The sequence below is a fragment of the Camellia sinensis genome, chromosome 1 (genome assembly GCF_055761805.1).
Source record: "Camellia sinensis isolate YWXY chromosome 1, ASM5576180v1, whole genome shotgun sequence".
Taxonomy (NCBI): Eukaryota; Viridiplantae; Streptophyta; class Magnoliopsida; order Ericales; family Theaceae; genus Camellia; species Camellia sinensis.
The window spans coordinates 114,837,496-114,846,855 of record NC_138961.1 but is presented as its reverse complement, the minus strand read 5'-3'; positions in this window follow the sequence as shown (position 1 = coordinate 114,846,855).

Genomic DNA, 9,360 nt, shown 5'->3' with positions numbered 1-9,360 from the left:
AGGCACATTTGCTTCAGTATTTTTAACTTGAATAAGAGGACCCAACAGTTCAGATTTTATATATTTCTTTGCCTTTGTTTTCTTGGTTTTTGCCTATGTTTTTAGTGTTATTCATTTTTATCTCCAACAAATTTGGTATCAAAGCTAGGTTGAGAGAGTGAGAAGAGAGGGTAAACACGTGAGTTGAGTGAAACACCTGAGAGGAAAAACCAATGGCCAGCAACGGCAATGCAATGAGTGCTGCACAACCACTCATCCCTATCTTTAAGGGAGAAGGCTATGGATTCTGGAGTATCCGAATGATGACCCTATTCAAATCTCAAGATCTTTGGGATTTGGTAGAACAAGGCTACGCAGATCCTGATGAAGAAACAAGATTGAAGGAGAATAAGAAGAAAGATTCGAAGGCATTGGTGATTATTCAGCAGGCTGTTCATGACAGCATCTTCTCACGAATTGCAGCGGTAACCACATTGAAGCAAGCTTGGTCAACTCTGCAGAAGGAGTTTCAAGGTGATTCAAAAGTTATTGTGGTGAAATTGCAATCACTACGGCGTGACTTTGAAACCTTGTACATGAAGAATGGAGAATCAATTGCTGATTTTTTATCTCGGGTCATGACAATAGTTAGTCAAATGCGATCGTACGACGAGAAGATTTCTGATGAAACAGTTGTTGCAAAGGTACTGAGAAGCTTGACTCAAAAGTTTGATCACGTTGTTACTGCCATCGAAGAATCTAAGGATTTGTTAGTTTTTTCCTTTGATGAACTGATGGGGTCCTTGCAAGCACATGAGACAAGAATTAATCGATCACTTGAAAAGAATGAAGAAAAGCCATTTCAAGTGAACGACATAGTCACCAAAGCTGCAGAAAGCGACAGTTCGACAAACAGAGGCCGTGGAAGAGGAGGATTCCGTGGTCGTGGTAACGGAAGAGGCAGAGGTCGCTTGGATGGGCAACGACAGTCCGGTGAGCAAAGAAACTACAAGAATGGTGTTCAATGCTATCATTGTAAGAGGTATGGTCATATAAAAGCTGATTGTTGGTACAAAGATCAGCAAGTGAATTATGCAGCAGAAAATGGAGAAGAAAGTTGTAAGCTTTTTATGACTCATTTTGATCCTAACAATATGTCAAGCGATGTGTGGTTCGTAGACAGTAGCTGTTCGAATCATATGACAAGGATGAAATCGTTGTTCAAAGAGCTTGATGAGACGTAGAAGTTGAAGGTGCAGCTGGGAAATGCCAAAGAAATGCAAGTTGAAGGGAAAGGTACAGTGAGCATAAAACTACCCATGGTAACATAAAGCTCTTGCATAATGTTCAATTTGTACCTGATTTGGATATAATTTGCTAAGTGTTGGGCAATTAATGGCTGCTGGATATTCCATCTCATTTGATAATGATGCATGTGTTATTAGAGACAAGCACTCAGGCCATACGTTGATCAATATCAACATGACTCAAAACAAAATGTTCCCATTGGAAGTTTCAAGCATGAAGAATTTTGTCTTTGCTGCTAGTGGAAAAGATGACTTGAAGCTACGGCATTTGCGATACGGGCATCTCAACATCAAGGGTCTGAAATTGCTAAAAGAAAAAGCTATGGTTTTTGGACTACCGAATATTGGTTCCATTGAATTATGTGAAGGGTGCATCTATGGGAAACAAACTAGAAAGTCATTTCCAGTTGGAAAGGCCTGGAGAGCTTCAACGTGTCTCGAATTAATTCATGCTGGTTTATGTGGACCCATGCAAACTAAATCTTTTGGTGGAAGTCATTATTTCTTGCTATTTACTGATGATTATAGTCGCATGAGTTGGGTTTATTTTTTAGAAAACAAATCCGAAGCCTTTGAGAATTTAAACACTTCAAAGCTAAAGTTGAAAAGCAAAGTGGATTTTGCATCAAAGTTCTTTACACTGATAGAGGTGGAGAATTTTTATCCAAAGATTTTGATCTTTTTTGTGAAGAAAATGTCATTCAAAGGGAGTTGACAACTCCTTACACTCCAGAGCAAAATGGCGTCACCAAGCGGAAGAATCGAACTGTTGTGGAGATGGCAAGAAGCATGTTACAAGCAAATGGACTTTCGAACGGATTTTGGGCTGAAGCTGTGGCAACATTAGTTTATTTATTGAATCTTTCTCCCACAAGGGCAGTCATGAATCGAACTCCGGTTGAAGCTTGGTGTGGCACAAAACCATCTGTAAGTCACTTAAGAGTTTTTGGGTGTATTGCTTATGCTTTGGTAAATTCTCAATTTCGTCATAAACTTGATGAAAATCTGAAAAATGCATTTTCATTGGTTACTGTACGTAATCCAAAGCATATAGATTATATAACCCTCTTAGTGGCAAGTTTTTAATTAGAAGGGATGCAGTATTTGATGAAAATGCAAGTTGGGATTGGCGCGAAAGTGATGAGAAAATGCGACAACAGGTTCATATGTCCATTGGAATCTCTCCAAATGAAAGTCAAGTGCCAATTCATACAAGTTCATCCGGTTCCTCTATGGCGTCACCAAGTTCACCAAGGAGAGACTTTTCGTCCACTCTTGAAGAGTCTTCGGATGAAACACCACCCAGAAAGTTTAGATCCTTGAGAGACAGTTATGAGTCTTGCCAATTTGCTCTTACTGTTTCAGATCGTATGACTTATGGAGAAGCAGCTACAAAAGAAAAATGGCAAAGAGCGATGGTGGAAGAATTGACAGCAATTGAAAAGAACAGAACATTGGAGATGATGGACTTGCTGGAAGGCAAAAATGCAATTGGTTTGAAGTGGGTATTTAAGAAAAAATTTGGTGCAGATGGAAGTATACAAATGCACAAAGCTCAGCTTGTGGCAAAGGGATACGCACAGCAACATGGCATTGATTTCGAAGAAACTTTTTCTCCAATAGCTCGGTTTGAAATTGTGAGAATTATTTTAGCATTGGCTGCACAATTACAATGGCATGTTTATCAACTTGATGTGAAGTCAACTTTTCTAAATGGAGATCTACAAGAGGAAGTTTATGTAACTCAACCAAAAGGTTTCATGATTGAAGGCAAAGAGACAAAGGTGTACAAGTTGAGAAAGGCGTTGTACGGATTAAAGCAGGCTCCTCGGGCATGGTATAGCAAAATTGATGGATACTTTCTGCAAAATGGATTCTTGAGAAGTGAGAATGAGCCCACTCTCTATGTGAAGAAGGAAGGTAAAAATGATTTCATCATTATTTGTGTTTATGTTGATGATATCATTTATACAAGTTCTTCTAATTCTCTTGTGGCTGAGTTTAAATAACGTATGATGCATGAGTTTGAAATGTCTGATATGGGTTTGCTGCATTATTTTCTTGGCCTTAAGGTCCAAACAAGCAGAAGATGGGATTTTTATTTCCCAAAGAAAATATGCCAAGGATCTTCTTAATAAATTTGGCATGCTTAATTGTAAACCAGCAACTACACCCATGAATATCAATGAAAAATTGCAGTGTGAAGATGGGGCAGAAATGGATGATGCTAGCAGGTTCAGAAGCTTGGTTGGTGGTTTAATTTATCTAACCCACACTCGTCCCGATATTGCATTTTCTATTGGTATGATTTCTAGGTTTATGCAACATCCTTCAAAGATTCATTTTGGAGCAGCGAAGCGAGTCTTGCGTTACATCGCTGGAACTATGGATTATGGGATTTGGTACTCAAAAGTTTTCAATTTCAAATTATGTGGGTTCATGGACAGCAATTAGGCAAGTTCTTTGGATGATAGGCGGAGTATTTTAGCAAATGTTTTTACTCTTGGATCAGGAGTAATCACATGGAGCTCAAAGAAGCAAGCCGTAGTAGCATTGTCGTCCTCAGAAGCTGAGTACGTTGCAGCCACTTCAGCAGCTTGTCGAGCCATATGGTTAGGAAGAATGTTGGCTGAACTTCAACAAAGGCAAGAGGGAGCAACGGAGATCTTTTGTGACAACAAGGCAACCATCTTTATGACAAAAAATCCAGCATTTCATAGTAGATCAAAACATATAGATATGCGTCTTCATTTCATTCGTGATTTGGTTGCGAAGAAGGAGGTAACTTTGAAGAACTGTAGCAGTCATGAGCAGCTGGCTGATATACTGATGAAGTCTTTATCAAAAGAAAAGTTTTTCTACTTCAGAGCTTTCCTTGGCATTTGCAACTTTGAATCAAGGGGGAGTGTTGAAGAATGATTCAAAGTCTGACTTGGTCTTTTCAGGTTGTTAGTAGTGTCCGTATTTTTATGAGTCTGTTTAGTCAATTGGGTAGTTGTTGTTGATATGATGCTAGTGGCTGTAGTGGTCTAAGTTAGTGCCTTGGTGGTACATAAAATTCTGTTCTGGTAGCTTAGTTTGTAAGCCTATATATAGGCACATTTGCTTCAGTATTTTTAACTTGAATAAGAGGACCTAACAGTTCAGATTTTATATATTTCTTTGCCTTTGTTTTCTTGGTTTTTGCCTCTGTTTTCAGTGTTATTCATTTTTATCTCCAACAATACAAACATGGTCATTGTAGCATTATTGATTTTCAAAAGAAATAATTTTTTGAAACAAATCTTTAGAGAAAGAAAGAAAAGAAAAGAGATTAAAAAAGTGAAACGTGATGGGTAAGGAAACATACTTGTCGAATCTGATGAAGAGGGTAGAAGAAAATCCCCAAAATTACTAAAACTGGCTAAGTAGACATGCCCAGAAGTGTAAGATCTTTTCCCACTATCTGTCCCTAGTATACGTTCATTGGTAGCAAAATCATTCTTACCCTGTAAAATAGCTGATTGTAACATTGTTCAACAACAGATCCCTGCCCACATAAGCAAGAAACTTTTTTTCTTCTATAATACTTCGATGAGCTAACAAACAAAGTTATGCATGAGCAAGTCAAATGTATTCACATATTTGTATCCAAAATAAACAAACTTTGTTGCTGTTGTAAACTGCGTGTTAAACACATCTGGCGGCCTTATAAGTTTGTTATAGATATGATATTAACACTATTGTTTTTAGTCATAGCATTGGTAGATACCCTGTCAAAATGCAAATGAAAAGTCACAGAGAGGCTAACACAATCATTGGCCATGGACAATATTAAAATAATGGTGAAAATAATGCCATTTCATCAGCAGATCAACACAGACACAACAACACCACTAAAGGATTCCAAATGAACATCAGAAATTCATGTTTCATTCTCATGGTTGATCTCAATATTGATAAACAAAGGCCATCCATAAATGCTAACATCAAAAATAAAGCCCAAAACAGTAATGAAATACTAACTCATGATATATATATATATATAATATTCTTATTTGGACAATCTGTCACAAAATATTTTTATGTGCACAATATATATATATATATATATGTATATGTAATTCCAGTGGCAAGGGCAATACTCAGTGACCACACAGACATACAGAATGCACATTAATATGGTTTTGAAAATTCATTTGAAGGGGTGTGCTCAATCAAATAAGCATAACTTGCAATAGTAAATACTTAGCAAATCATGATAATTAGCCCCTGTTGCTCGACTTTTCGCGCCCCTTTTCGGAGAGCTCAAATTGGTCCTACAGTTCAGACTCCTGTCATAGTTCTGAATCTAATCTCACAAAGTGCAATGTGAAATGGATAAATACCAAAGCGTCCAATCCAGAAAATCATTTTGAAAAATCGATTTTAAATTAAAAAATGCCAAAATTAGACTACTTTTCCAGATTACAGAGTCGCCACCTAAATATTTTGTTTTGGGAAAATTTAGGAAATCCTGACTCGTGCCAATGGCCATGTGTCCGTCATCACTAAAGTTGCCTCGGCTCGGGAACTTGGGTACGAGGGGGGAAGGTTATGAAATGAGCACCTCCACACGCCCGATCAAAGGATCGGCCTCTACTAATCATGATATGTTGTTTTATAATAAACCTCATGTGTTCTTATCTGGTTATTAGCTAACTTTACTATGTGACGCACACACAAGCAAGTATAGACTAAGATCGCAAGAATTAGAACAAAACAACTCATGTTTGTTTTCGAAAATGGTTTGAATTTGCCACCCTCAAATGGGCTTAAAAGTTGGCGGATTTGCTACCTCAAGTGGGCTTAAAACATGATTTTGCCACTTTGTAAAGTAGGCTTAAAACACTCATTCGTCAAATTGTTCCAATTCAAACAATCAAGCCATCATCCACAGGCATTCATGTAGTTAATCATTTAAGTAAATAGTCTCATGGTAAGCATGCTATCATGGCAACATGACAATCACACTCACGCAAGCATGCTAAAGCGTAAAGCTTACCGAGTACTCCAAGCCAAAGTAAAAACAAGTTAGAAAGAATGCATGATCCTAACTATACAAGATACCTAATACAACACATGAAATATGCAATTTAATAGGCTCGGCTACTAACATGACATATGATTTCATTCAATTTGATAACATGCTTTGAAACACGTATTCAAAGAAAATATTGAAATTACAATGCAGTTTGTATGATGCGCCGAGCCTCGGTGCATGCAAGATCAATGAATGGATGCAAACATGTGAGCATAAGGTATGCTAAGCAAAACATGATCGCTAATCTAACCATCGAAAGTGGGTAAATAAAAGGGAGAAAGACGTGGGGTTGGAAGACATGCACACACGCACGCACACTTATTACAACATTGCGCCCCCACGAAGGAGGGTCCGAATGAATAAGCTAAGGTACACTAAGCTAAGACAATTATTACAAAACGAAACTAATTAACTATTCTAGTTAACTAATTATTATAACACAATTGAATAACTAGCTATGCTAAGCGAATTAAAATATTACAAAACGAATTAGGCTAATTAATTACAACACATGTATGTAGGAATTAGCTAACTTATTCTAATCTAACAAAAGCGATTAAATGGCTTCGAGGGCGAGGGATGCATGCATGCTTGGTTGCTCCACCCAAAAATGCCATTGCCTTGCCATTGGATGCCTCTTTTTGTACTCGTTTGATCATCGAAAATTGTACCAACTTCTAGATTGCCTCTGCTCCAACACAGGAACACATTTGTGGAAAAATTCACTGGTGGCCGGTCGGCTACAAAAAGTGGCTGTCGGCCACCTCAAGTGGCTAGTCGGCTACTTCAAGTGGCCGATCGGCCACCCCTTTTTCTGGACTTCTTCTTTTGCTGCAACAGAGAGCAAACAGTGGCAAAGCAATGCATTTTCAAAAATTTATGTACTGCTAGCCTCCTTATCATCTCTCAAGCTCAAAGGAGTGTAGCTCTTGACTCTCAAGCCACCAACCAAGCATTTTCAATGCATGATGGCTAGAGAACCAAGCTTGTACACGGCTAATGAATGCACAAACAAGACCAAAACAACAACCACCCTATCATGCATGATCAAGGGTGATGGTGACTAAGAAAAGTGGCACGTTTTATCACTTTGAGTATGAAACGTCCCATTTTTGTTGTGTTCAGATTAACGTCTGATCCGAACACATGCAATGCAACACAAAGATACATATTCTTGCCTCTTTTACTTTGTTCATTTTGTTTACACATTGCCATTCTTTAATTGATTAGTCCAAAAGGTCAATGTCCTCTACTGGAAAGAGGGCTTAAACCACAAGTGCCTTGACCATGAAAGAGGTCTCATGCTGTTGGTTAGTAAAAACCCTCAAGAGAGGATTAAAACCCTTAGGCATGAGGGCCTCAATTCCACACTCAAGCCGACAAGGGGTTAAAAGCTCCTTTCAAAACAAGTGAAAGAGTGAATAATGAAGAAACATTGTAGAGATTTCAGTGCTGAAATGGAGTGCACAATGGCATTAAATCATGCAAGCAACTCATGCAACACATGCTAAAAAGCCTAACTTATTAAGCTAGTGAAAGAGATTGCACTAAAACCATAAAATACAAGCCTCAAAGGGCCAAACCAACTCAAAACAGAGTTAAAACTAGTCAAAACAATGGCCAAAATATGCTGAGACTGAGGCACAAAATGCTAGAAAAACATGCTCACATGTTAGCTTGCAAACAAGACTCAAGACACAACTCTCAAAAGCAATGAAAGAGTGAAATAAATGAGCATGTGATAGAGCAATATACACTAAAATTACATGTTAAAAGACACTACAACATGCAACCATTCCAAGCAAAGCATGTTTAGAGGCCTAAAACACCAAGCTAGTGAAGCCATTTGCACTACAATTATGCAAAACAAGGCTCACATGACCAAAGCAGCCCAAAACAGAGCTAAATCATGCCAAATTAGAGGCAAACCCATGCTGGAAATAAGCTAAGTTAGGCTACAAAAACATGCTACCATGTGATGCTAACTAGGCATGCAAGTGAGACACAAGGAGAGGAGGCTAACCCCTCGTATTTTGGACTTCAAAAGTTGATTTTCACCACTGAAATAACTCTGAATTTTAGTAGTTTAAAGGCCCAAAAAGTTTGATTTTAATATGCTAAAAGATGGTGCAAAGGCTCACACAAATAAGCAACAAGAAGGGTGGACTACCCCTTAACACAAAATGACTTCAAACCACCATGTTAAGGCTCAACAATCAGAGTTGTTTGTAGTTGAAAACTAGGCCAAAAATAGTATAAAAAGATGGCCAAGCAAGTAATTAAAACTAAGCCTACAAGGTAAGTCTCATACCTCTTGAAGCACAGCACAAAACAGGCCCTCTTTTAGGCTCAAACCTTCTTCCCACAACTCAAATTAGGCTCCAAGGGAGCTCAGCTCCAAGGTGGTCCAATTTGGTTAAGGGTTAGTGTGCAAAGGTGTAGAGAAAAGCAACTATCAAGCATAAAACAAGAAGAGAAAGAGAGAGAATTCTAGAGACAGAGAGAGAGAGAGAGAGAAAATTTTGATTCAAAATTTCTAATCCCTCCAAATTGGGGAAAGCATCCTCTATATATAGAAAATCAAGCTTAGAGCTTGTATTCATCCCTCCATACACGTGTATAGAGATGGCCTTCAGTGAACAACAGCTGGCACAACTGGCAAACAAATATCTGAAAAAGGAGAAAAATGGCCATCGGCCACTGTAAGTAGCCGACCTGCCACTTCAACTAGCCGACCGACCACTTCAACTGGTCGACAGGAACAAAAAGTGGCTGACAAGGCCCATCCCCCTTCCAGGGAAGAGGCACCAAGGTTTGGTCCAAAAACAAGCACAAAAACAAAAAGGGGTTTAGAGCCTCAAAGAGAAGGCGTTCCACCGAGAACTTTGGGCACTCAAAATAAGCATAAGGCCCCTCCCCCTTCCAGGCAAGAGGCACCAAGGTTTGGCCCAAAAACAAGCACAAAACAGAAAGGGGTTTAGAGGCTCAAAGACAAGGTGTTCCGCCAAGAAA